We start from the raw sequence: 23,583 nt of genomic DNA, 5'->3' as shown, positions 1-23,583 counted from the left end.
ACTGACAGGAACATGTTCTAAGAGAATTAAATGAGCACATCACAACACCAAACAGACATCTAAATGAGTGATGGACGTTATGTGAGTTTATGTAGAGTTCACTGTTGTCAACACTGCTTTACATTAATGTAAATAAACACATGTACATATAGTAACTAAACATGAGTTATCTATTTCATTTGTCTAATAGTACTGTTGATAAATTCAGGAGCATTTGAATTTGATGATAAACCAATGAACACAACAGCTACCTCATAAATGTAGTATTGAGCACAGAATCAGAGGGAACTGAATCTTGTTGGATGTTACAGGGACAGATGAGACAAGTGTGCTTGTCTGGTGCAGAGTGACTGATGAAGCAGTGCTGCCATCAAAGGCTTTGAGTGAGTACACTACAGACATCTATTTAAACCTTAAGTTGCAGTTTATTAATAATATTAAAAAAACTTTAAGCACTTTTCTGATTCTAGATTTCTGTGCCTTTGTTGCAGATATTTTGCGGTGGAGCAGGACCTGAAAGGAAAGGTGACAGCAGCATTTTTGGGGAAAAACAAAATCCGAAACTTAATATAAAGTTTGGTAATTTTGTTACTTCTAATACAGAGATCTTTAATGCAATAATATATAATAATTATATTTGTGCATCTTTGTATGATCTGAAATATCTGCTGCAGACTGGTGTGTGCAGTGAGAAAAGAGAAATCCTCAGCAGCATCCTGGAAATGGTCTAGTGCCATGGATGAGACCCTCCATCACTCCACCTGCCCTTTGTCTCATCTGGACCAGGTGTTGCTGCGGTCTCTTCATCCTCAGAGACCAAAGAGCCAGCGAGAGCATCTCTAGAGAAAGACTAAAATACCAATATGTCTGAATAAAGCTTTGTTCCACACTGTAAACCCAAACAGTATAACTAACTTATAATGGAAAGTACCTGGTACTCAAAATGTGCCAAAAAGTTTAGCTAACTATTATTTTTCAGTTTATTCAACATCTATCAGAGATTTAAATTAACAGTAATGTTTTATTTGAGTTTTTACAACTACACTAAAGTTAAGAGTTTAGGGAACTTGAAAAATAGATTCAACCATAATCAAATATTTTAATGTCAAACATACGCCCTCTAGTGGCGGTTTTTACCAAAAAGTGACGTCATCGCTAAACGTGCACTCAGACGTGTTTCAAAAAGATGCACAGAAGTTCGCGCTCTCAGGGCAGTTGGATTCGACAGCATTTCAAATATAGGTATGTTTTAATTTGGATGGCAACAAACATATGCAAGCATTCAGATGTTTCAAATAATGTTGCCGCCTATTTATAGTTGGTATTGGCTACACTCACACCATCCAGCCACGTTAGGTTTTCCACCTAAGTCGTGTATTTTTCTATACGTAAAGTAAGCTGTAGGTTATTTTATGAAAATACGTGTTCAATCTGTTTTCTTTGTGTTACGGGTAGTTTTCTTCGACGATTCGGTGAAAAAAGTCATCTAAACCTAATAGGCCTGTCGAGTCCATGTTGTTCCAGCAAATCCGCGCGGGTCCTAAGGTGAGACAAGAACGTTCTTGTAAATATAACGTTAATCTTATTAGACTAACATTAAAAAAGTGGTAATGAAAATTTGCCTCACTGATTTTTCACAAAATTTAAAGTTAAATGTTATTTCATTTGAATTAGCCCTATATGTTTTAGCATTGTCACTGCCTGTTGAAATGTAAACAATTTAAAATAAGGTTGTCTTTTGTTTTAAAAGATTGTTTTAAAAAAAAAAGGATATTAAATGATGCAGTACATATGCAGTCTTACAGTTTGGCCTTTCTGAAAATGTGTGTATTTTTGTATAGGTGGAGACAGCTGCAGATCATTTAATGAAAATTCGTTTTCTTTGTGGTATCATTTCTTCAACCTTTTGATGCATAAAAGTAGTTCAAACTTCACAGGCCTATTGCGTCCACGTTGTTCCTATTGCAGTTCCTAAGGTGAGACACACATTCTTGCAAATATAATTCTATTACAGAATATACAAATTTGTAACAAACAAAAAAAATGTGCTACTGAATGTTTATTTATTGCATCTAAAGTTTAGGTTTCATTTAAATTATTTTTTTCTGGTCAAGAAAGATGCAGATGACATTTGCATTACGGAGGAATGAGATCAACAATTCAAGGAATGAATTATTGAGATCATTACCAGTCCATCACCAGTGAAAGAGATCCTAGGGCGCTGGCCAGCTCTACATTTGGAATCACAGGTATAATTTAATTGTGTGTTTAAAAAAGGTATTTAATATTTTCAGTCGGATTGTGACGTGCTTTTCTTGTCTTCTGTTTCAGGTGTGCGCTGAATTTCATCGCATTACCAACCAGAATCTGACAAACACATTTTACGCAGAGCTAGACCCCCACAGTTTTCGCTTGATGAGTTTACATCGACAGAGAGCAGCGAAGACTGGAAAAACTGCTGATGCACTTGCTGAATTTCTTCGGGTTCATGACTTAAAGGTATTATCTTGGTATTATTGTTGTTTAATGCTTTAACAGAGATTGTTTCGACTGTATATACTGAATAATATCACTTGATCTAAATATATAAGTCTAACTTTGACTTGGATTTATCATGTACTAAGTGATGAGTAAACCTTTGTCAGAATTGTTTTGGTATTTCATTAAGAACAGTGGTTCTCAAACCTGTCCTGGAGGACCCCCTGCTCTACACATTTTGTATATCTCCCTAATCAGACGCACCCAATTTAGTTCTTGCAGTCTCTACAACAATCATGTGTGTAGATGAGGGAGACATACAAAATTTGCAGGGCAGGGGTTCCTCCAGGACAGGTTTGAGAACAGTTAGTTTAGAATACATAAAAAAAAACTTCTGATGTGTGTTTGTGTCCTTTTTAAAGGGATAGTTCACCGAAAAATGAAAATTATGTCATAAATTACTCGCTCGTTGTTCCAAATCTGTATAACTTGCTTTGTTTGGATGAACACAGAGGAAGATATTTGGAAGAATGTTGGTAGTCAATGGGGTCCAATAATTGTTTGGTTATAAACGTTCTTCCAAATATCTTTCTCTGTGTTAATCAGAACAAAGACATTTATACAGATTTGGAACAACTTAAAGGTGAGTAAATGATGACACAATTTTTGTTTTTGGGTGTATCCCTTTAAGAGTCAGGGCTCTTACCGTGATCACTTGTTTTATCTATGCCTTGATCAACTTTTTGGCATTCATTCCATGTCAAGTTAGCATTGTTTGGTTTTGTGCTGGCTAAAATGTGTGTTCCACTTTTAACATTGTTTTCAATGTGAACTTTAAGGATCAACATGATGTACACAAAAGGCGAACAACAGTGCTCTGTGCACTTCCTGTGAATCTGAGAGAAGACACCTCAAAATTCTTTAAAACATGCACGGTAAGTCACTTATTCTGCATATTTCTTAGGATTATATTTCAGCATTTTTTTAACTGGTAATATAGCATTTGGTAATTGTGTTTCAATACTTTTTACATCCAGATTGAAGATGATTCTGAAGAGCCAGATGTTGATTGATTAGTTGAGATAGAGTCTGTGAACTCCCAGACATTGCTGTTCAGTACAATCCAGAGAAGATTTCGATCATCGTTGAGAATGAAGTTGTCATTACAAACCTTCAGAGACTCTTTGATGCTTTACTTTTGATGTTTGGCTTAATTTTTGCATTGGTTTTCACATATCCAAAAGAGATGGCCAACACAAGAAACAAGAACGCTTAATCCTGTTTTGTATTTATTAAGGTAATATTTTAATTTATTATCTTTGACCAGGTGTGCCTTTATTGTTGCACAGAACTGTTGTCACAGTTTTTGTCGGCATAATGGCTGTTTAGGTAATATTTCAATGTATTTTATTTGTGCCTTTTTATTGCAAAGAACTGTTTTAATGTCTCATGTTTTATAATAAATTTTTGTACTTTGTTTAATGATTTCAGATTTGTAATTTGTAATGTTAAGTTGTAAAACGTAGATATTTGAGTACAGGAAACTTAAAAAAAACAAGGCAATCAGTTGCCACAAAATATTTAAGTAACATTACTACTACAATTTAAGTTAAGTAAATTATATAATTTAATTTGATAGCACTTAAAGTTCCTTAAACTAAGTGAAATAATTAAAGTTGTCAGTACTCGAAACTTTGAGTTGCACTAAAGTAAAGATAAACAAAACACTAAATATATATTTTGATTTAATTTGATGTTTATTTATAATTTACAGGTACTCAAAGTAAGTAGCTATATGCTTACCGATGATATTTAAGTTTGCAAACTTAAAAAAATAGCGGCAATCAGTTGCCTCAATTTTTTTGAGTTAGTAGAACTTATCTGGGTTTACAGTGCATTACTCAATTCATTACAGATTTGTTTAGTAGATTTTTAATAATCAATTCATCTTTAAAACAACACATTTGGGCTTCGGGAAACATTTTACCATCAAAAACTAAGTAATTGAAAAAAACAATGAATGTTATTTTTAGTTGCAGCTCTAATCCTTTATACTCTGCAACAATGCTCATATTATTCAAACAACATCTGGGGCCTCATTTATAAAACTTTCTTACACACTGATTTGATCTTAGAGTGTTCGTACGATCAAATCCACGTCAAAGTACAGATTTATAAAAACCGTCTTTGACGTGGAAAAGTACTTAACTCCACGTCAGATTCCAGCTTGGCGTACGACCGTTTCCTTGTTGAAATGCCTGGTATTGCAGATAGTTCAGCCTCACTATAATTTGATTTATTGCGCTGCTTTTTACTTGCCATTGTCACAGAGTTTTTGCTTTAGGAATGAGCTCATTTTATGTTAATTAATTAAGCAGGGGCGTTTCGACGGCGGAACATTCAGCTGCACACAATTCCACGATCATTTGTGATTTATAACCAAATGACTGGTGCACGCATGGATTTCGTGGTACGTTCGTTTTCTCTGAATCGCTCTTACGATCAAATCAAAAAAGTTCTTAGATAAAATCAAGGATGGTTTCTACGCAAGTCTTTATAAATGAGGCCCCTGGTATTAATTATTCAACTTAACAAAAGGGCTTGTTTAACAATAGTTCAAGATGTATTGTAATATTTTAGTGTATGGATGGAAAAGGATGGATTCGCACCGTGCAACACCTGTGATAAACTTGTTAGTGCCAAAGGAGGATGTACAACAAACATGACACAAACACCTTCACCTGCTGCATGGGATACAAATTAACAAGTGTACTGTGTTTGACGTGTTGCGTCGCTCTCCTGCTCCCGTTGCTTCCTCCATTTCAGACAGTCAATCATCAGCCAGCAACTCCTCGTTGGAAACGTAATCAGGTACATGAAAATGATGATTGTCTTTGGTTAGGGCAGAAGTCAGCTGGGAGTTTCGGTGTGATGCCAAGTTATAGGCATGGGCTCAGCTTCTGTTTTGCACAAATTATACAAGAGCGTATGGAGATCAGTCAAATATTACAGAGGATATTGTAAATCATCATCGTTCCGAGAGTTCAGGACCTTATGACTGTACAGGAAGCTAAGAAATTGAAGGATTTAAAAAAATAAATAATTTAGACTACCTTTAATCTGGCAATCAGGTAAATCCAATTTTTATTCTGACAGTTTTATCTCGAAAATCAGTAAATTTGTCTACAGGTAATCAGGTAACTTTGTCTTTTATTCCACATTTTGCACTGGGCTGCCAACACATTTATTAGTGAAAGAGCAGAATCTCTGCCCCCAAAATAACATTTTGTCTGATCTATAAACTAATTGATACAATCTAACATTTGCCCACCTTCCCCACAACAATTGCAATTGTTTTTACATACCTTCATCCAGTGTGCTTGACACAATCAAATCACCTGGTAAGGATACAATGACATAGTTAGTAACTGACCACTAAAACTGTAAGACTCCTAATGCAGCAGATTTCTAATAAAACAATATGCATGGATATTTCAAATATATATTACTATATAAACCAAGTGAATATCCAAGTTTAACATAAACTCAAATTGGAAATATGTAGGAGCATAAGTAGTTATGTGTGTGGTGCCAAAACAAATGAACAAAGACAAAACAAACAAACTTCCTGCGCTTATTTCACGGTGAACTAAAAGAAAAGCTTTTTTAAATATAGAAAATTAGATAAGAGTCGAGTCTAAATGTCAATCAAATTTTTTTTTAATACACAAATATGATCAAATATCAATGAATTAATTTTATTTCACTATTTGCAGTGTATCTAAAGAATTTTTAAATATCAATTTAAGGCAATTTATGACCCTTTTTAAGAGCTGCTCAAGTTAAACAGTATGAGCGGGGTTGGACGATGTACGGTAACATATTAAGCCATAAAATGACATGATTTACAATTCAGATACATGTTTTCACAAAAGCAAAAAATCTTATACAATGGCATTTCAGCCTTTATACCATTAAAAGGGATAAATCAAGCATATAATGTATTATATTTATTTAAAACATAAGTATAACTGTCTTAATTGTTTAGATTTTTAGAAAGCACATTTACTTCTTTCACATTTAGAACTTTATGTGTTTGCTGCATAAAAACATTGGTAGATATTTACAATAATCGGACTAAAAACAGCTGAAAATTTGGACGTGCAAATTCATGCTCTGTCACTATTACGGTTTCCCTAGTACCAGCTGTAAGCAAAGCAGCATTAACGCAGTTTTATCAGACATGAAATGAAAATGCCAACAACACGTTTGTGAGGACAGTCGGTTCCCTTCAGATACATTCATATAAAGACATCCCTCCAGCATTAGACTTTAAAACGTGCAGTGTGCATATTTATTCAATGACATCATTGCCGCTTAGATTTATCCAGCCCTATCGCGATTCTTGTCTTTCTGTCCCCAAATGTAAGACCTCAAAAAATTATAAGTAAGCCTCTTTTGATATGGGAAGCTTCTCGCTATACATCCGCGCATCCTAGCTTGGTGGCTATTTGATTCCATATTCCATATATTTGAATGGAAGCGAGCTCGCCTACATCTTTGGCAGCAAACCAGCCGGGTACCCAGTTTGTTTCAGTTTGAACACCACCTCACATGATATCGCTCATGTCCTACTCTCATTAGTTTCCAGGCACACACGAAGTCTTTTGAAGCCACTGGCTATATTAATTACAAATCACATCAAGAGCCTCAGTTGTCTTGATTATTAGTTTCTACAACAATATAAAACCTGAAAGACTGTAGAAATTTACCAGCTATATTATTAAAATTCATTATAAAAATAAAGTCCAGTCTCCCACTTTCCCGAACTGGCTGCTGCTTTCGACAGTGCCCAAAAAAAAAAAAAAGTTCTTTGCCCGCATTCCAGAGGCTTTGCAAAGAAGGTCCGGCGGCCGACGTTCTCTCTATCTCTGAGGCGCTAGAGAGCAACAGGAAGTGGTTGGCAGCAGTTTGGAGAGAAAGGCTCTCCTTCATTCTGTGTTTATTTTCGTTTTGTTTGTTTAAGTTTTAGTGTTTTTTTGTATAGTTTTTCATTTATTTTTTGTAGTTTATTCCTCCCAGCAGCGATCGCTGTTTGGGGGGGATTTTTGGGCGTGAGTTTTCTTTTTACGGATGGATAAAACGGCAAAGGAACTGGATATGGCGGACGAAACACGGCAAGGAAATGACAATGGACAAGGACAACGGCAACGAGAAAGATTTCAAATGGATAAAGAGGCAAGGAAAGAGAGGGAATACTTGAAAGAAGCGACGGTTACAATTGATGTGGAAGGACTGAAGGATTTAAGAGCGATGGATATTATCAAAGCAATTTCGGAACGGATTGGGGAAGGAAAAATATTGGCGGTAAGACCTAAACAGAATAAGGAATATGAAGTGACATTGGAGAGTGAAGAAGAGACAGAGTTTTTAATGGATGGCATAACGATTAATGGAACGGACTGTGAAGTAAAAAGGCTGCAGAACAGAGACTACGTTGTCTCCTTCATGCATCTGCCAGCTTACCTGGACGATAGAGAGATTTTAAATAAACTAGAGGGATGGGGGGTTTCCCCTATCTCAAAAATTAAAAGAAGAGTATATCCGGGCACGAACATTGAAGATGGGACGAGGTTCGTCAAAACACGGTTTCCGAGGGAGGTGCCCTCTCTCCCGTACAGCACAAAAATTGAGACGGCGGAGGGTCCACAATATTTCCGGGTGATGCACAGTCACCAGGTTAAAACCTGTCGACTGTGCATGAGCCCGGACCATGTGGTTAAAGATTGCCCTGCCTTTACGTGCTTTAAATGTGGGGAGAGGGGCCATTTTGCGAGAAACTGCAATGCTGTGATGTGCCCGGATTGCAAACTGGCATTGGATAAATGTGAATGTTGGATGCAGAGCGGAGGAGAACGGCAGGTGAGCGGACAGATGCATGGGGGAGACAGCGGACAACGGGAAGAGGAACTTAACATACGAGAAGAAACAGGGTCGGAACAGAGGGATGATTGCAACGATCAAAGAATGGAAACACGTAATGAGGGTGAAGAATGGACACAAATGGTTTTAACTGACAGTTTGCAAAGCATTTTAAATAACGCAGAGAGAAAGGAACAAAGAAATGAGGATTTGAGCGAGGCACAGCAGGAAATTAATTTATGCTCGCAAATGGTGAATTTGGAAGGTCTACCACAGGATTGGGACAATTGGGAGGATGAGGAGCAGAGGAGCAAAGAACTGGGAGCGGAAAAGGAACAAGAGGAAACAAAAGAAGCACACACAAAGGTACCGAAGCGAAGGAGATCTCTAAGGGTTGTACCAAACATAGAGACTGCAAGAAAGAAGGTGTTGAAGGAAACCAAGATTGAAAGTAAGAACAAATTTGAAGTTTTGACAGGGTTGGAGGACATGGACTAATTTTATGGGTATTTTAAATGTTTTTATATGTCTAATGCTTTTAAAGACTGTCACTTTTAATGCGAGGGGACTTTTGAATGTTAGAAAATTTGAAAAGGTGGTGGAAATGTGTAAAGGGGAAGACCTGATTTTACTACAAGAAACAAATTGGAGGGATGATTTTATGAATAAGATAAGGGAAAGATGGGGAGGGGAGATTCTATATAATAATGGTGATGGGAGAATGGGGAGAGGGGTTGCTTTTCTAATTAAAGAAAATAGAGGGATCCTTGGTAAAATAATATATAAGGATGGTGAGGGGAAGTGTATGGCTATTGAACTGAAGTATGATGAGAAGACTGTGATAATAGTTAACGTACATGCACCAACAGAAGATAAAGAAAAGAAGGAGTTTTTTAATGTCTTAAGGGCTTTTTTAAAGAAGCATAATGAGGTCATCTTATTGGGGGATTTTAATACAGTTTTTAGTAAATTGGATTTGGGGGAGGGAATGGTTTTTAAGTCGGATGTGGGTAGAAAGGAGCTGAAACTTTTAATGGAAGAAAACAATTGCATTGACGTGTGGAGAGAAAGAAATGAGAAAAAGAAAGAATTCTCAAGAAGACAGTTGGTGGGGAACTTTATTTGTAGATCAAGAATTGATTTTATTTTATGTACAAGAAATATTGAGGATTTTATTAGGGATATTAAGTATGAAGAAACAAGTCTGAGTGACCATAAGCTAGTTTTGGTTAAAATAGATTGGGGGTCATTGAAAAGAGGGCCAGGGGTATGGGTTTTAAACACAGAGATTTTAAAAAATGAAGATTACGTTTTACGTATTAAGGAGATTATTGAGAAAGAAAAAGGAAATGGGATGCATGGAGAAGATATCAGAATATGGTGGGAGAATGTGAAGTTTTTAATTAAAAAATTTACGATAAAATACTGCAAAATAATACAAAAAAGCAAGAGGTATAATGAGAAAAAAATTAAAGAAAAATTGGAAGAAGAACTAAATAAATGTGATAAAGATATACAAAAAATAAAAGAATTAGAAGGCAGGTTGAAGGAAATGGAGGAGGGAAAATACGAGGGGGCGAGGCTAAGAAGTAAGGCGAAATACACAATGGAGGGTGAAAAATGTACAAAATTTTTCTTTAATTTAGAAAGAAGTAGAGCAAAGGCGGGGATGATTAAGGAGATAAGAAGGAAAGACGGGGTGGTGGTAGGGGACAATGAGGGAATATTATATGTAGTGAAAGAATATTACGAGGGATTGTTTAGTGCTGAGGGGGTGCGGGAGGAGGAAAAGCAGGAATTATTGGGACAGCTAAAAGCGAAGGTAGGGGAGGAGGATAAAAAGGAATGTGAAATGGAGATAAGGAAAGAAGAAATAGAAAATGCAATAAGTGAGTTAAATAGGAAAAAAAGTCCAGGGATTGATGGCTTAGGGAGTGAATTTTATATAGCTTTTAAAGAAGTTTTGATTGACATTTTAAAGGATGTTTATGATGATGTTTTTAGTAAAGGAGAATTAAGCACTAGAATGGGAATGGGGTTAATGAGAATAATTTATAAGAAAAAGGGAGATAAAACAGACCTAAAAAATTTCAGACCAATCACTATGCTGAATACAGATTTAAAAATATTATCAAAGATTTTAGCAAACAGATTAAAAGAAGTTATGCCGAAAATAATAAAGACTAACCAAGTATATGGAGTGAAGGGAAGGGATATAGCGGACACAACTATAAGTATAAAGGATGCAATAAGATATATTAACGAAAAAAATATGAATGGTTTTATTATAAGCTTGGATTTTGAAAAAGCTTTTGACAGAGTAGAACACCAGTTTTTATTTGATATCTTAAAAGGGTTTGGGTTTGGTGAGAATTTTATAAAATGGGTGAAAATTTTATACAAGGGAGCTATGACAAAAATAAAGTGCAATGGGTTTTTAACACAAGCTTTTAAATTAACAAGATCCATAAGACAGGGATGCCCATTGTCAGCCCTACTATACTCTTTGGTAGCAGAGCCTCTAGGGCTGGCAATGGAGCAGGATAAAGGCGTAAAAGGGATACGGTTGGAGGGAGAAGAGAGTAAAATTTTTCAATATGCAGATGATACAACGCTAATGTTAAAAGATCTGGAAAGTGTAATAAAAGCTATGGAGATTGTACAGAATTATTGTAGAGGATCAGGGGCAAAAGTGAATGAAGAGAAGACAGTGTATATGAGGTTTGGAGGGGCACAGGTTCTAACAGAGCATTTTAATTTTAAGGAATCAAGGGACATAAAGATTTTAGGGGTACATATGGGGCGGGATGAGCGAAAAGCAGGCGAAACAATGTGGGAGGAAGTGATAGGGGGGATTGAAAGGAGATTGATTTTTTGGAAATTAAGAACGCTGACTTTGAAGGGGAAAGTTTTAATTATTAATGTTTTAATGGTGTCAAATTTATGGTACATTTTATATGTAAACCCAATGCCATTATGGGCGGAAAAGAGGCTGAAGAAATGTTTTTCAGAGTTTTTATGGAATGGGAAGCCCCCAAGAATAGCACACAATACTTTAATAGGGGAGGGAGAGAAGGGAGGAATGGGATTAATTGACATTGAACATAGAAAGAACGCACTGAGGGTAAAATTGGTAAAAAAGTTTTTAGACAAATCACACACAGCAGGATGGAAGGGAACTATGGAGTACTTTTTAAATAAAGGCAGTAAATTTAATCTGGGAAGGAATATTTTATGGATGAAGACTAAATTATGGATGACTGAGAGGATGCCGGATTTTTATAGGGAACTGCTGGGAGCATGGGGAAAGTTTTTATCAAGTGTGCATTTTATTCCGAGGGGTAGGGAAAACATTTTAAATCAGCCTCTTTTTTTAAATCAGAGTATTTTAAATCAGGGGAGGCAGTTGTTTTTTAAGAAATGGTGGGAGGCGGGAATTTTAAAAGTGAGGGACATTTTATATGAAGTTAAAGAAGGATTTCTACCCGTACAAGTGGTTTTAGACGCAATGGAGGAAGCAAAGGAGGAGTACAGCAGACAGGAAGAAACTAATAAATATGAAATGATCAAGAGATCGATACCGAAAGAATGGATAGAGGGAATCGAAAATAAGGAGGACGGAGAGCAACAAAATGAAATATATGTGGGATTGGGAGAAAAACAATTTGATTTTAATAAATGTCAGGTGAAAGATTTTTATAGTGTTTTTAGAGAGGGGGTCTTTAAAAAACCAGTGGTCAACAATTACTGGATGGATAAGTACAAGGGTGTGAAGGAATGTGATATTTGGGGAAACATGAAAGGGAAAATGATACAGACAAAGCTGGAAAATTTAGAGTTCTTAATTAGGCATAAAGTGATTTTTACTGACGTTATTTTAAACAAAATTGGTATGGAATCAAGTGCTGTATGTAAAGTGTGTAATGAGGAGGAGGAGGGTTTTTTACATCTGTTTTTACATTGTATAAAACTGGATGATTTTAATGAGAAATGTAAGAAAATGATTTTAAGGTTGAAAGGGGAGGATGGAGAGGAGATGGACTGGGGCAGGATTCTAATGTTGGGAATACAAAGAAAGAACAAGAACAAAATGGTCATCAACCTTTTGATAATGTTAATTAAGAGTGCTATATGGGAAAGGAGAGTGGTGGCAAAGAAGGAAAAATGGATAATGGATTTATGGTATGTTTTTAAAAGAAAAGTCGAAAAATATGTACAATGCCTGTTTTATTATTTTAAGCAAGAAGATCAAATGGGGTTCTTTTACAATGTTTTTACTAATGATGTATGTGTAACTTTAGATGAGAATGGAATAGATGTGCAATTTTAAAAAAGTTTGGAGAATGTTTCTCTTCTTAAGTACTGTTTTGTCTCGCAACACGTGATGACGAGCTGGGTTACTCCTTTCCGAGAGTGAATAACGATCTGTGTGGAAAGCAATATTGTTTTGTATTTTTGATGTTCTTTACTGTTTGTATTTGCATTCATATATATGATTAGTTTTTGATTCTAAGGCATTATTTATTACTTTATTGCTGACAATGTTAAGTATTTTAATGCGTGTTTAATCATTTATGTCTTTAAGATTTCTACTGTGAAACACATGCTTGATAACTGTATTATGGAATTTTTTCAATAAAAAAAAAAAATAAAAAATAAAAAATAAGGCGCTGGATTAAGGCTCCAGTCTCTTTGGGGGCGTGGGTTCGAATCCCATCGCTGCCAGGGAAATTTTTTGTAAAGCTCCTGAGGCTGCGAAGCGACTGGAGAAGTGACGCTGCATGCTCATCCAAACTTAGCCGCTTTCGCATTCTTTGCCATTTAGCAAAGTCAGTGCTGGAAGCTTGTCCCAGCCTCTGCTCCATTCCAACAGAGGCACACCAATAATTTACAATCATAGGAGAGGTGCAATAAAAAACAAACAAACAATTCAACGAATTTGAAAATTATATTAATGAAAAACAATGAGTAGTCTACAAGAATGGAGACAGCCAATGTCACTCATGGAAAGTTTTGGGTGAAATAACAGCTGCCTGATCATTTTGATTTTAAATGCAACACAGCTGGCTATCGTTTTCACATAAGCCCCAAAAGCCTTGATTCCATCGCTGCCAACAGCCATTTTAACCAAGGCAGGGAGGTCCTCTAACCCGCTTGGCATCGGGATTATTTCACGCAAACAGGATTAGACTGCAGCAGTTCTGCAGAGTAAGTATTAGGGAGGCCGTTCCACCTGTGGAAGAGACCCTTGGAGCGCAACCCGACGAGGTAGCATGGCCGCGCGGTCTAATGCTACATTCACACCAAACGGGAATATGCGTCTGGTCCGAGTGATTTCAATGTTAAGTCAATGGTAAAACGCGTTAACACGCGCCTGGAGTTCTTGCGGCGCGAATGAGGCGCGGCGCGGTAGACGCGAATTCGCCTCATCTGCGCGAATGGCGCGAATTGAGCGTCTGGCGCGTTAGGTGCGTTAAGGGCGAATTGTGCTTTTTTGTGAATCACGCGTCTGACAAGAATTCGCGTCTGCTACCCGAGGTGAAAAATCTGAACTTCTGTGTCAATTCACGCCGCGTTAACCAATCAGGAGCTGCTTGATGCTGACCTCCACTCTACAGGAAGGGGGCCACCAGGAGTAGGACTGCATACCCCTGTATAAAGGATGCCTTTACGGCGGCGAATTACAAGGCATCAGCTTGCAGCGAAGCGCGACAAGAAAAAAAAAGGGACCACGAGGGTGAATGTGCCAGGGTAGCGTGGCCGAGTGGTCTAAGGCTCTGGATTAAGGCTCCAGTATCTTCGGGGGTGTGAGTTTGAGTCCCACTACTGCCAAGACAGAGTTTTGGAAGGCTATTGTGCCTACACAAAAAAAAAAAAAAAAAAAAAAAACGTTTTTTTGCCCGCACTCCAGAGGCTTTGCAAAGAAGGTCCGGCGGCCGACGTTTTCTCTATCTTTGGGGTGGGGAGAAAAGGGCCCATGAAGGTGAACATTCCAGGGTAGCACATTCCAGGGTAGCGTGGCCGAGTGGTTTAAGGCATTTGAGTTAGGCTCCAGACTCCTCGGGGGCGTTGTTTCAAACCCCATTGCTGCCAGCAGCCAGTTTAACCAAGGCAGGGAGGCCCTCTAACCCGCTTGGGAGCGGGCTTGTTTTACGCAAACAGGAATAGACTGCAGCCGTTCCGCAGAGTCAGTATTAGGGAGTCCGTTTGACCTGTCGTAAAGACCCGTGGAACACACTATGACAAGGTAGCGTGGCCGAGCGGTCTAAGGCGCTGGATTAAGGCTCCAGTCTCTTTGGGGGCGTGGATTCGAATCCCATCGCTGCCAGGGAAATTTTTTGTAAAGCTCCTGAGGCTGCGAAGCGACTGGAGAAGTGACGCTGCATGCTCATCCAAACTTAGCCGCTTTCGCATTCTTTGCCATTTAGCAAAGTCAGTGCTGGAAGCTTGTCCCAGCCTCTGCTCCATTCCAACAGAGGCACACCAATAATTTACAATCATAGGAGAGGTGCAATAAAAAACAAACAAACAATTCAACGAATTTGAAAATTATATTAATGAAAAACAATGAGTAGTCTACAAGAATGGAGACAGCCATGTCACTCATGGAAAGTTTTGGGTGAAATAACAGCTGCCTGATCATTTTGATTTTAAATGCAACACAGCTGGCTATCGTTTTCACATAAGCCCCAAAAGCCTTGATTAGCGGATTCAGGTGTGCTTGATCATAGATGGACCTCCACTCCACAGGAAGGGGGCCACCAGAAGTAGGACTGCATACCCTGTATTAAGGATGCCTTTACGGCGGCGAATTTCAAGGCATCAGCTTGTGGCAAAGCGCAACCCAAATATAGCGACGATGATCCCTACACCGCTGTTCTGCTCTCCAGAGCAAATACAGAGCAGTGACACTCTCGATAAATGAGCGATCAACAACAGACATCTTGTAAAAAGATGGCTACCAACGGGGTTCGAAACTTTTTGAAACTTTCGCCTCTGACGCACCTGACGTGCGTAAATTTCGCTTCAAACTTTTGTTTTTATGCGCGTCCATTTCGCTCTTGACGGGTGAATGAACACAAAGTGGTCACGCGTATAAATAGAAGCGGCAGGCGCGAATTTAGACGCGTATTCGCGTTTGGTGTGAACGTAGCATAAGGCGCTGGATTAAGGCTCCAGTCTCTTCGGGGGTGTGGGTTTGAATCCCACTGCTGCCAAGACAGAGTTTTGGAAGGCTATTGTGCATACCCAAAAAAAAAAAAAGTTCTTTGCCCGCAGTCCAGAGGCTTTGCAAAGAAGGTCCGGCGGCCGACGTTCTCTCTATCTTTGGGGTGGGGGAAGAGGGCAGAAAACGGCCCACAAAAGCACAAATCCCAGGGTAGCGTGGCCGAGTGGTCTAAGGCGCTGGATTTAGGCTCCAGTCTCTTCGGGGGCGTGGGTTCGAATCCCATCGCTGCCAGCAGCCATTTTAACCAAGGCAGGGAGGTCCTCTAACCCGCTTGGCATCGGGATTATTTCACGCAAACAGGATTAGACTGCAGCAGTTCTGCAGAGTAAGTATTAGGGAGGCCGTTCCACCTGTGGAAGAGACCCTTGGAGCGCAACCCGACGAGGTAGCATGGCCGCGCGGTCTAATGCTACATTCACACCAAACGGGAATATGCGTCTGGTCCGAGTGATTTCAATGTTAAGTCAATGGTAAAACGCGTTAACACGCGCCTGGAGTTCTTGCGGCGCGAATGGCGCGAATTGAGCGTCTGGCGCGTTAGGTGCGTTAAGCGCGAATTGTGCTTTTTTGTGAATCACGCGTCTGACAAGAATTCGCGTCTGCTACCCGAGGTGAAAAATCTGAACTTCTGTGTCAATTCACGCTGCGTTAACCAATCAGGAGCTGCTTGATGCTGACCTCCACTCTACAGGAAGGGGGCCACCAGGAGTAGGACTGCATACCCCTGTATAAAGGATGCCTTTACGGCGGCGAATTACAAGGCATCAGCTTGCAGCGAAGCGCGACAAGAAAAAAAAAGGGACCACGAGGGTGAATGTGCCAGGGTAGCGTGGCCGAGTGGTCTAAGGCTCTGGATTAAGGCTCCAGTATCTTCGGGGGTGTGAGTTTGAGTCCCACTACTGCCAAGACAGAGTTTCGGAAGGCTATTGTGCCTACATAAAAAAAAAAAAAAAAAAAAAAAACGTTTTTTTGCCCGCACTCCAGAGGCTTTGCAAAGAAGGTCCGGCGGCCGACGTTTTCTCTATCTTTGGGGTGGGGAGAAAAGGGCCCATGAAGGTGAACATTCCAGGGTAGCACATTCCAGGGTAGCGTGGCCGAGTGGTTTAAGGCGTTTGAGTTAGGCTCCAGACTCCTCGGGGGCGTTGTTTCAAACCCCATTGCTGCCAGCAGCCAGTTTAACCAAGGCAGGGAGGCCCTCTAACCCGCTTGGGAGCGAGCTTGTTTTACGCAAACAGGAATAGACTGCAGCCGTTCCGCAGAGTCAGTATTAGGGAGGCCGTTTGACCTGTCGTAAAGACCCGTGGAACACACCATGACAAGGTAGCGTGGCCGAGCGGTCTAAGGCGCTGGATTAAGGCTCCAGTCTCTTTGGGGGCGTGGGTTCGAATCCCACCGCTGCCAGGGAAATTTTTTGTAAAGCTCCTGAGGCTGCGAAGCGACTGGAGAAGTGACGCTGCATGCTCATCCAAACTTAGCCGCTTTCGCATTCTTTGCCATTTAGCAAAGTCAGTGCTGGAAGCTTGTCCCAGCCTCTGCTCCATTCCAACAGAGGCACACCAATAATTTACAATCATAGGAGAGGTGCAATAAAAAACAAACAAACAATTCAACGAATTTGAAAATTATATTAATGAAAAACAATGAGTAGTCTACAAGAATGGAGACAGCCAATGTCACTCATGGAAAGTTTTGGGTGAAATAACAGCTGCCTGATCATTTTGATTTTAAATGCAACACAGCTGGCTATCGTTTTCACATAAGCCCCAAAAGCCTTGATTAGCGGATTCAGGTGTGCTTGATCATAGATGGACCTCCACTCCACAGGAAGGGGGCCACCAGAAGTAGGACTGCATACCCTGTATTAAGGATGCCTTTACGGCGGCGAATTTCAAGGCATCAGCTTGTGGCAAAGCGCAACCCAAATACAGCGACGATGATCCCTACACCGCTGTTCTGCTCTCCAGAGCAAATACAGAGCAGTGACACTCTCGATAAATGAGCGATCAACAACAGACATCTTGTAAAAAGATGGCTACCAACGGGGTTCGAAACTTTTTGAAACTTTCGCCTCTGACGCACCTGACGTGCGTAAATTTCGCTTCAAACTTTTGTTTTTATGCGCGTCCATTTCGCTCTTGACGGGTGAATGAACACAAAGTGGTCACGCGTATAAATAGAAGCGGCAGGCGCGAATTTAGACGCGTATTCGCGTTTGGTGTGAACGTAGCATAAGGCGCTGGATTAAGGCTCCAGTCTCTTCGGGGGTGTGGGTTTGAATCCCACTGCTGCCAAGACAGAGTTTTGGAAGGCTATTGTGCATACCCAAAAAAAAAAAAAAAGTTCTTTGCCCGCATTCCAGAGGCTTTGCAAAGAAGGTCCGGCGGCCGACGTTCTCTCTATCTTTGGGGTGGGGGAAGAGGGCAGAAAACGGCCCACAAAAGCGCAAATCCCAGGGTAGCGTGGCCGAGTGGTCTAAGGCGCTGGATTTAGGCTCCAGTCTCTTCGGGGGTGAGGGTTCGAATCCCATCGCTGCCAATAGCCATTTTAACCAAGGCAGGGAGGTCCTCTAACCCGCTTGGCATCGGGATTATTTCACGCAAACAGGATTAGACTGCAGCAGTTCTGCAGAGTAAGTATTAGGGAGGCCGTTCCACTTGTGGAAGAGACCCTTGGAGCGCAACCCGACGAGGTAGCATGGCCGCGCGGTCTAATGCTACATTCACACCAAACGGGAATATGCGTCTGGTCCGAGTGATTTCAATGTTAAGTCAATGGTAAAACGCGTTAACACGCGCCTGGAGTTCTTGCGGCGCGAATGAGGCGCGGCGCGGTAGACGCGAATTCGCCTCATCTGCGCGAATGGCGCGAATTGAGCGTCTGGCGCGTTAGGTGCGTTAAGGGCGAATTGTGCTTTTTTGTGAATCACGCGTCTGACAAGAATTCGCGTCTGCTACCCGAGGTGAAAAATCTGAACTTCTGTGTCAATTCACGCCGCGTTAACCAATCAGGAGCTGCTTGATGCTGACCTCCACTCTACAGGAAGGGGGCCACCAGGAGTAGGACTGCATACCCCTGTATAAAGGATGCCTTTACGGCGGCGAATTACAAGGCATCAGCTTGCAGCGAAGCGCGACAAGAAAAAAAAAGGGACCACGAGGGTGAATGTGCCAGGGTAGCGTGGCCGAGTGGTCTAAGGCTCTGGATTAAGGCTCCAGTATCTTCGGGGGTGTGAGTTTGAGTCCCACTACTGCCAAGACAGAGTTTCGGAAGGCTATTGTGCCTACACAAAAAAAAAAAAAAAAACGTTTTTTTGCCCGCACTCCAGAGGCTTTGCAAAGAAGGTCCGGCGGCCGACGTTTTCTCTATCTTTGGGGTGGGGAGAAAAGGGCCCATGAAGGTGAACATTCCAGGGTAGCACATTCCAGGGTAGCGTGGCCGAGTGGTTTAAGGCGTTTGAGTTAGGCTCCAGACTCCTCGGGGGCGTTGTTTCAAACCCCATTGCTGCCAGCAGCCAGTTTAACCAAGGCAGGGAGGCCCTCTAACCCGCTTGGGAGCGGGCTTGTTTTACGCAAACAGGAATAGACTGCAGCCGTTCCGCAGAGTCAGTATTAGGGAGGCCGTTTGACCTGTCGTAAAGACCCGTGGAACACACCATGACAAGGTAGCGTGGCCGAGCGGTCTAAGGCGCTGGATTAAGGCTCCAGTCTCTTCGGGGGCGTGGGTTCGAATCCCACCGCTGCCAGGGAAACTTTTTGTAAAGCTCCTGAGGCTGCGAAGCGACTGGAGAAGTGACGCTGCATGCTCATCCAAACTTAGCCGCTTTCGCATTCTTTGCCATTTAGCAAAGTCAGTGCTGGAAGCTTGTCCCAGCCTCTGCTCCATTCCAACAGAGGCACACCAATAATTTACAATCATAGGAGAGGTGCAATAAAAAACAAACAAACAATTCAACGAATTTGAAAATTATATTAATGAAAAACAATGAGTAGTCTACAAGAATGGAGACAGCCAATGTCACTCATGGAAAGTTTTGGGTGAAATAACAGCTGCCTGATCATTTTGATTTTAAATGCAACACAGCTGGCTATCGTTTTCACATAAGCCCCAAAAGCCTTGATTAGCGGATTCAGGTGTGCTTGATCATAGATGGACCTCCACTCCACAGGAAGGGGGCCACCAGAAGTAGGACTGCATACCCTGTATTAAGGATGCCTTTACGGCGGCGAATTTCAAGGCATCAGCTTGTGGCAAAGCGCAACCCAAATACAGCGACGATGATCCCTACACCGCTGTTCTGCTCTCCAGAGCAAATACAGAGCAGTGACACTCTCGATAAATGAGCGATCAACAACAGACATCTTGTAAAAAGATGGCTACCAACGGGGTTCGAAACTTTTTGAAACTTTCGCCTCTGACGCACCTGACGTGCGTAAATTTCGCTTCAAACTTTTGTTTTATGCGCGTCCATTTCGCTCTTGACGGGTGAATGAACACAAAGTGGTCACGCGTATAAATAGAAGCGGCAGGCGCGAATTTAGACGCGTATTCGCGTTTGGTGTGAACGTAGCATAAGGCGCTGGATTAAGGCTCCAGTCTCTTCGGGGGTGTGGGTTTGAATCCCACTGCTGCCAAGACAGAGTTTTGGAAGGCTATTGTGCATACCCAAAAAAAAAAAAAGTTCTTTGCCCGCATTCCAGAGGCTTTGCAAAGAAGGTCCGGCGGCCGACGTTCTCTCTATCTTTGGGGTGGGGGAAGAGGGCAGAAAACGGCCCACAAAAGCGCAAATCCCAGGGTAGCGTGGCCGAGTGGTCTAAGGCGCTGGATTTAGGCTCCAGTCTCTTCGGGGGTTCGATTCCCACCGCTGCCAGGGAAGTCTTTTGGAAAGCTCCTCAGGCTGCAACTGGAGAAGTGACGCTGCATGCTCATCCAAATTTAGAGATGGACCTCCACTCCGCAGGACGGGGGCCACCAGGAGTAGAACAGGAGTTTTGGAATCAGAAAGAGTTTTTTTGCGAAGTATGCTTGCGCATACAAGGAATTTGTTTCAGTGTTTTTAGCTTCCAGTACTCAGAGACGCACAGACAATAAAAATTTTGAATAAGAAAAATACACATATGTAAGCATAAATAGACCAAAAATAAAAATAGTAAATAATAATAAGAATTCCACGCATAATCTCTTTGTACATCCGATTTAACGTGAAATTGAGCGCACATGCACGAGCGCAAAACCCATCCCTGCCTCCTCCCCGTATAAATATGATAATGACTCCACTTTGGCAAAACCAAATGAAAAAGCAAGCAAGAGAAACTTCACAGAATTTGAATTGAAGGTGCTCCTATCGGAGGTAGACCGGAGAAAAACTGTTATTTGCAAGTTTGTAAAAAAAATAAAAAGGAAAAAATAGAGTGGGAGAGTTTAGCTGACGTGGTTAAGGCATTGGGGTCTGATCATCGCACTGTGAAAGAATTAAAAAAGAAATGGTCCGATGTAAAGTTGCAGGTAAGAGGAGAACAGCGGCAACTTACGTTTCAGCACATCAGTCAGAGTCATAGAGCGGAAGCAGATGAACGTCTTCGTCTTTGTTTGAATAAGTGCAACGTTGTCTTAAAGTAGGCCTATGTCTATAAAGGTTCATATAATGCATCACCACACGGAGTGATGCTGACATAATGTGATTTAGTTTGACACAAAGCAACCGAGTGATCCTTTTCAGCTAAATATAATAAGGAATTTCTATTTTGATTTTATGGCTATTTGCTGAATTTGCTGATGCTTGTAAATTACATGATGTAATGATGCCGGATTCGGCCATTGACAATGTCCTCTAATAAGGCCAACTCTGCCATTGCAAGGGTTGTATTCATTTGCAAATGCTTTTATATATTCTAAATCACATAATTGGTAGAAAAATATTGTGTCAATTAACCCATTTTATCAATTATAAATTACTAGCAAAGTTTTTCCACATGTGTTGGTGCATTACGTTGTAGTGTGCAATTTAACATTATTGCCTCTAGGAGTCGCCAAGGGAAATAAAACAAACACGCACAAGAAATACACTTACGCCAGACATGAAGTTGGCGCAGATCAACGCACATTCTCACATTCATTTCATCATTAGTAAATCCAAACGTGAGCGTGAAATCTGGCGTACGCAAAGTTTTTGTGCGTACACAGCGTTGATACATGGGGCCCCAGGTCTTTGCACAATTGAGGCACGGTTCAAAAACATAGAATGTTGTCAGGGTCTCCCATCCAACAGCGAGGCCAGAGACAGCCACCAGTGGAAAGGCACCGCTGGGATTCGAACCCAGGATCGCCTATTTACAAGACAGGGGATTTGACCAGCTAAGCCACGGCACCTCCTTGATGGGTAAAGTTAGCCTGAATGCTACTCTTCAAAAGCAGGTGAGAGGGTTATGTTGCAGGAGAATCCGCCCGCTGTCCTCAAGCTCCTCTGTGTCCCCTTTCATCCGTCCGTTTTTTGGTAAAGCACGAGCTCTGCTGTATTGTGGCGTGCAACAAAAGGCATCACTGGGATTCAAACGCAGGATCTCCTGTTTACTAGACTAGCCTGGCCACACATTCGCCCGACTCAGACGATCCAGGCTCCCAGAGAAGAGGCAAGGGGTTGGCTGACCGGATGCTGGACAGCTTTAAGGCCACTCGCCACTCGCTATCCCTGTTTGCAGGTCGCTTTTGGAAAAAGCTCGCGCTGGAACGAAGCCCAAGGCACCGCTGGGATTTGAATCCAGGATCTTCTGTTTACGAGACAGGCGCTTTAACCAACTAAGCCACAGCGCCAAACCCCATGCAAGGCTGTCGGGAGGGTGACTCAGAGTGTCAAAACATCCAGAGGCGGGCCAGGTGCTGGTACGCTTAAAATAGATTGTCTACAAATTTCTACTGCCTGAGGGCAACACTGCACAGTTTGAGAGTTACCAGAAAGCCAAAAGCCACAACTCTGGTGGGACTCAAACCCACAACCTTGAATGGCCTCATCTGGCAGTCTAGAAGTCCAATGGGGTATCCATTTTTTTTTTTTTTAGAAATTTCAAACATTAAAATACAATAAGATTAAAAGTTTTCCATTAAACAAAACATTTTCATATCACATTCTCTATATATACATTCAGAAATCTCTTTCAAATTCTGGCAGTTTCCACATCAAATCTTTTAAGACAGAACAAACGTGTGGAGTAAAAACATGATAAAAAGCATCTAAATTATTTTCACAATTAAAATGCACATACAGTCTTCCCATGTACACTTCAGTTTTCCTTTTAAGGATGTTCCAAACATCCAACACAGTTTTTTCGTTTTTAGCCACAGTTCTTCTTTCCCATATTGCACTTTTCATCAACTTTACCCACAGATTTATAAACTTTTTGTTTTTACACTTCTTTTCCCACCCCAACATCACCACTCTGTTCCAGCCAATTACATTTTCATCCCACTCCACAGTCAAATCCCTAATTACACATTTACATTTGTTTGAAAAGGCCTCCAATTCTTTACAATATAAAAACATATGTAAAATCCCCTCCTCTTTCTCCTGGCACACTTTACACATTGCGTTTTGTTCCATCCCTATTTTCTTTAAAATAACCTCAGTAAAAAACACTTTATGTCTTATAAAATATTCCAAACATTCCAATTTTGTCTCCACACATCTTCCACTCATGTTTCTCCATGTAAAATCTTCTTTTAAATCTTTGAATTTTTGCACCCAATACTTATTTACAATTGGTTCTTTAAAAACACTATCCCTAAAACCACAATACAACATTTTTACAGTACATTCTTTAAAATCAAACATTTTCTCCCCCAATTTTACATAGATGTTCTCTGTTTGCAATTCTTCCATACTGTCAATCCTTTTAATCCACTCTTTTGGTATTGCATTTTTTATGGTTTCATAATTGTTCGTAATTTCTTTTTTACTATATTCT

At 40.7% G+C, this 23,583-nt stretch overlaps 2 long non-coding RNA genes and 7 other non-coding genes across 9 annotated transcripts; 8 read left to right on the top strand and 1 right to left on the bottom strand.

Annotated features, from left to right (window-relative positions):
• Positions 1-305: 305 nt before the first annotated feature.
• Positions 306-839, top strand: LOC141335672 (uncharacterized). Its single transcript, XR_012355619.1, has 3 exons — positions 306-383; positions 492-525; positions 675-839. It is a non-coding gene; the product is annotated as an uncharacterized lncRNA (long non-coding RNA).
• A 2,470-nt stretch (positions 840-3,309) lies between these two features.
• On the top strand, positions 3,310-3,955 carry LOC141326644 (uncharacterized). Its single transcript, XR_012354004.1, has 2 exons — positions 3,310-3,413; positions 3,516-3,955. It is a non-coding gene; the product is annotated as an uncharacterized lncRNA (long non-coding RNA).
• A 10,691-nt stretch (positions 3,956-14,646) lies between these two features.
• Positions 14,647-14,728, top strand: trnal-aag (transfer RNA leucine (anticodon AAG)). The gene has a single exon. It is a non-coding gene; the product is annotated as a tRNA-Leu (tRNA).
• Positions 14,729-15,777: 1,049 nt separating this feature from the next.
• trnal-uag (transfer RNA leucine (anticodon UAG)) lies at positions 15,778-15,859 on the top strand. Its single transcript has one exon. It is a non-coding gene; the product is annotated as a tRNA-Leu (tRNA).
• Positions 15,860-16,947: 1,088 nt separating this feature from the next.
• trnal-aag (transfer RNA leucine (anticodon AAG)) lies at positions 16,948-17,029 on the top strand. Its single transcript has one exon. It is a non-coding gene; the product is annotated as a tRNA-Leu (tRNA).
• A 1,052-nt stretch (positions 17,030-18,081) lies between these two features.
• trnal-uag (transfer RNA leucine (anticodon UAG)) lies at positions 18,082-18,163 on the top strand. The gene has a single exon. It is a non-coding gene; the product is annotated as a tRNA-Leu (tRNA).
• A 1,125-nt stretch (positions 18,164-19,288) lies between these two features.
• On the top strand, positions 19,289-19,370 carry trnal-aag (transfer RNA leucine (anticodon AAG)). The gene has a single exon. It is a non-coding gene; the product is annotated as a tRNA-Leu (tRNA).
• Positions 19,371-20,419: 1,049 nt separating this feature from the next.
• trnal-uag (transfer RNA leucine (anticodon UAG)) lies at positions 20,420-20,495 on the top strand. Its single transcript has one exon. It is a non-coding gene; the product is annotated as a tRNA-Leu (tRNA).
• A 1,866-nt stretch (positions 20,496-22,361) lies between these two features.
• Positions 22,362-22,435, bottom strand: trnat-cgu (transfer RNA threonine (anticodon CGU)). The gene has a single exon. It is a non-coding gene; the product is annotated as a tRNA-Thr (tRNA).
• Positions 22,436-23,583: the final 1,148 nt, after the last annotated feature.

This window comes from Garra rufa, chromosome 1 (assembly GCF_049309525.1).
Source record: "Garra rufa chromosome 1, GarRuf1.0, whole genome shotgun sequence".
Classification (NCBI taxonomy): domain Eukaryota; kingdom Metazoa; phylum Chordata; class Actinopteri; order Cypriniformes; family Cyprinidae; genus Garra; species Garra rufa.
The sequence above is the reverse complement of the archived record's forward strand: the minus strand, read 5'-3'. Positions and strand labels throughout refer to the sequence as shown.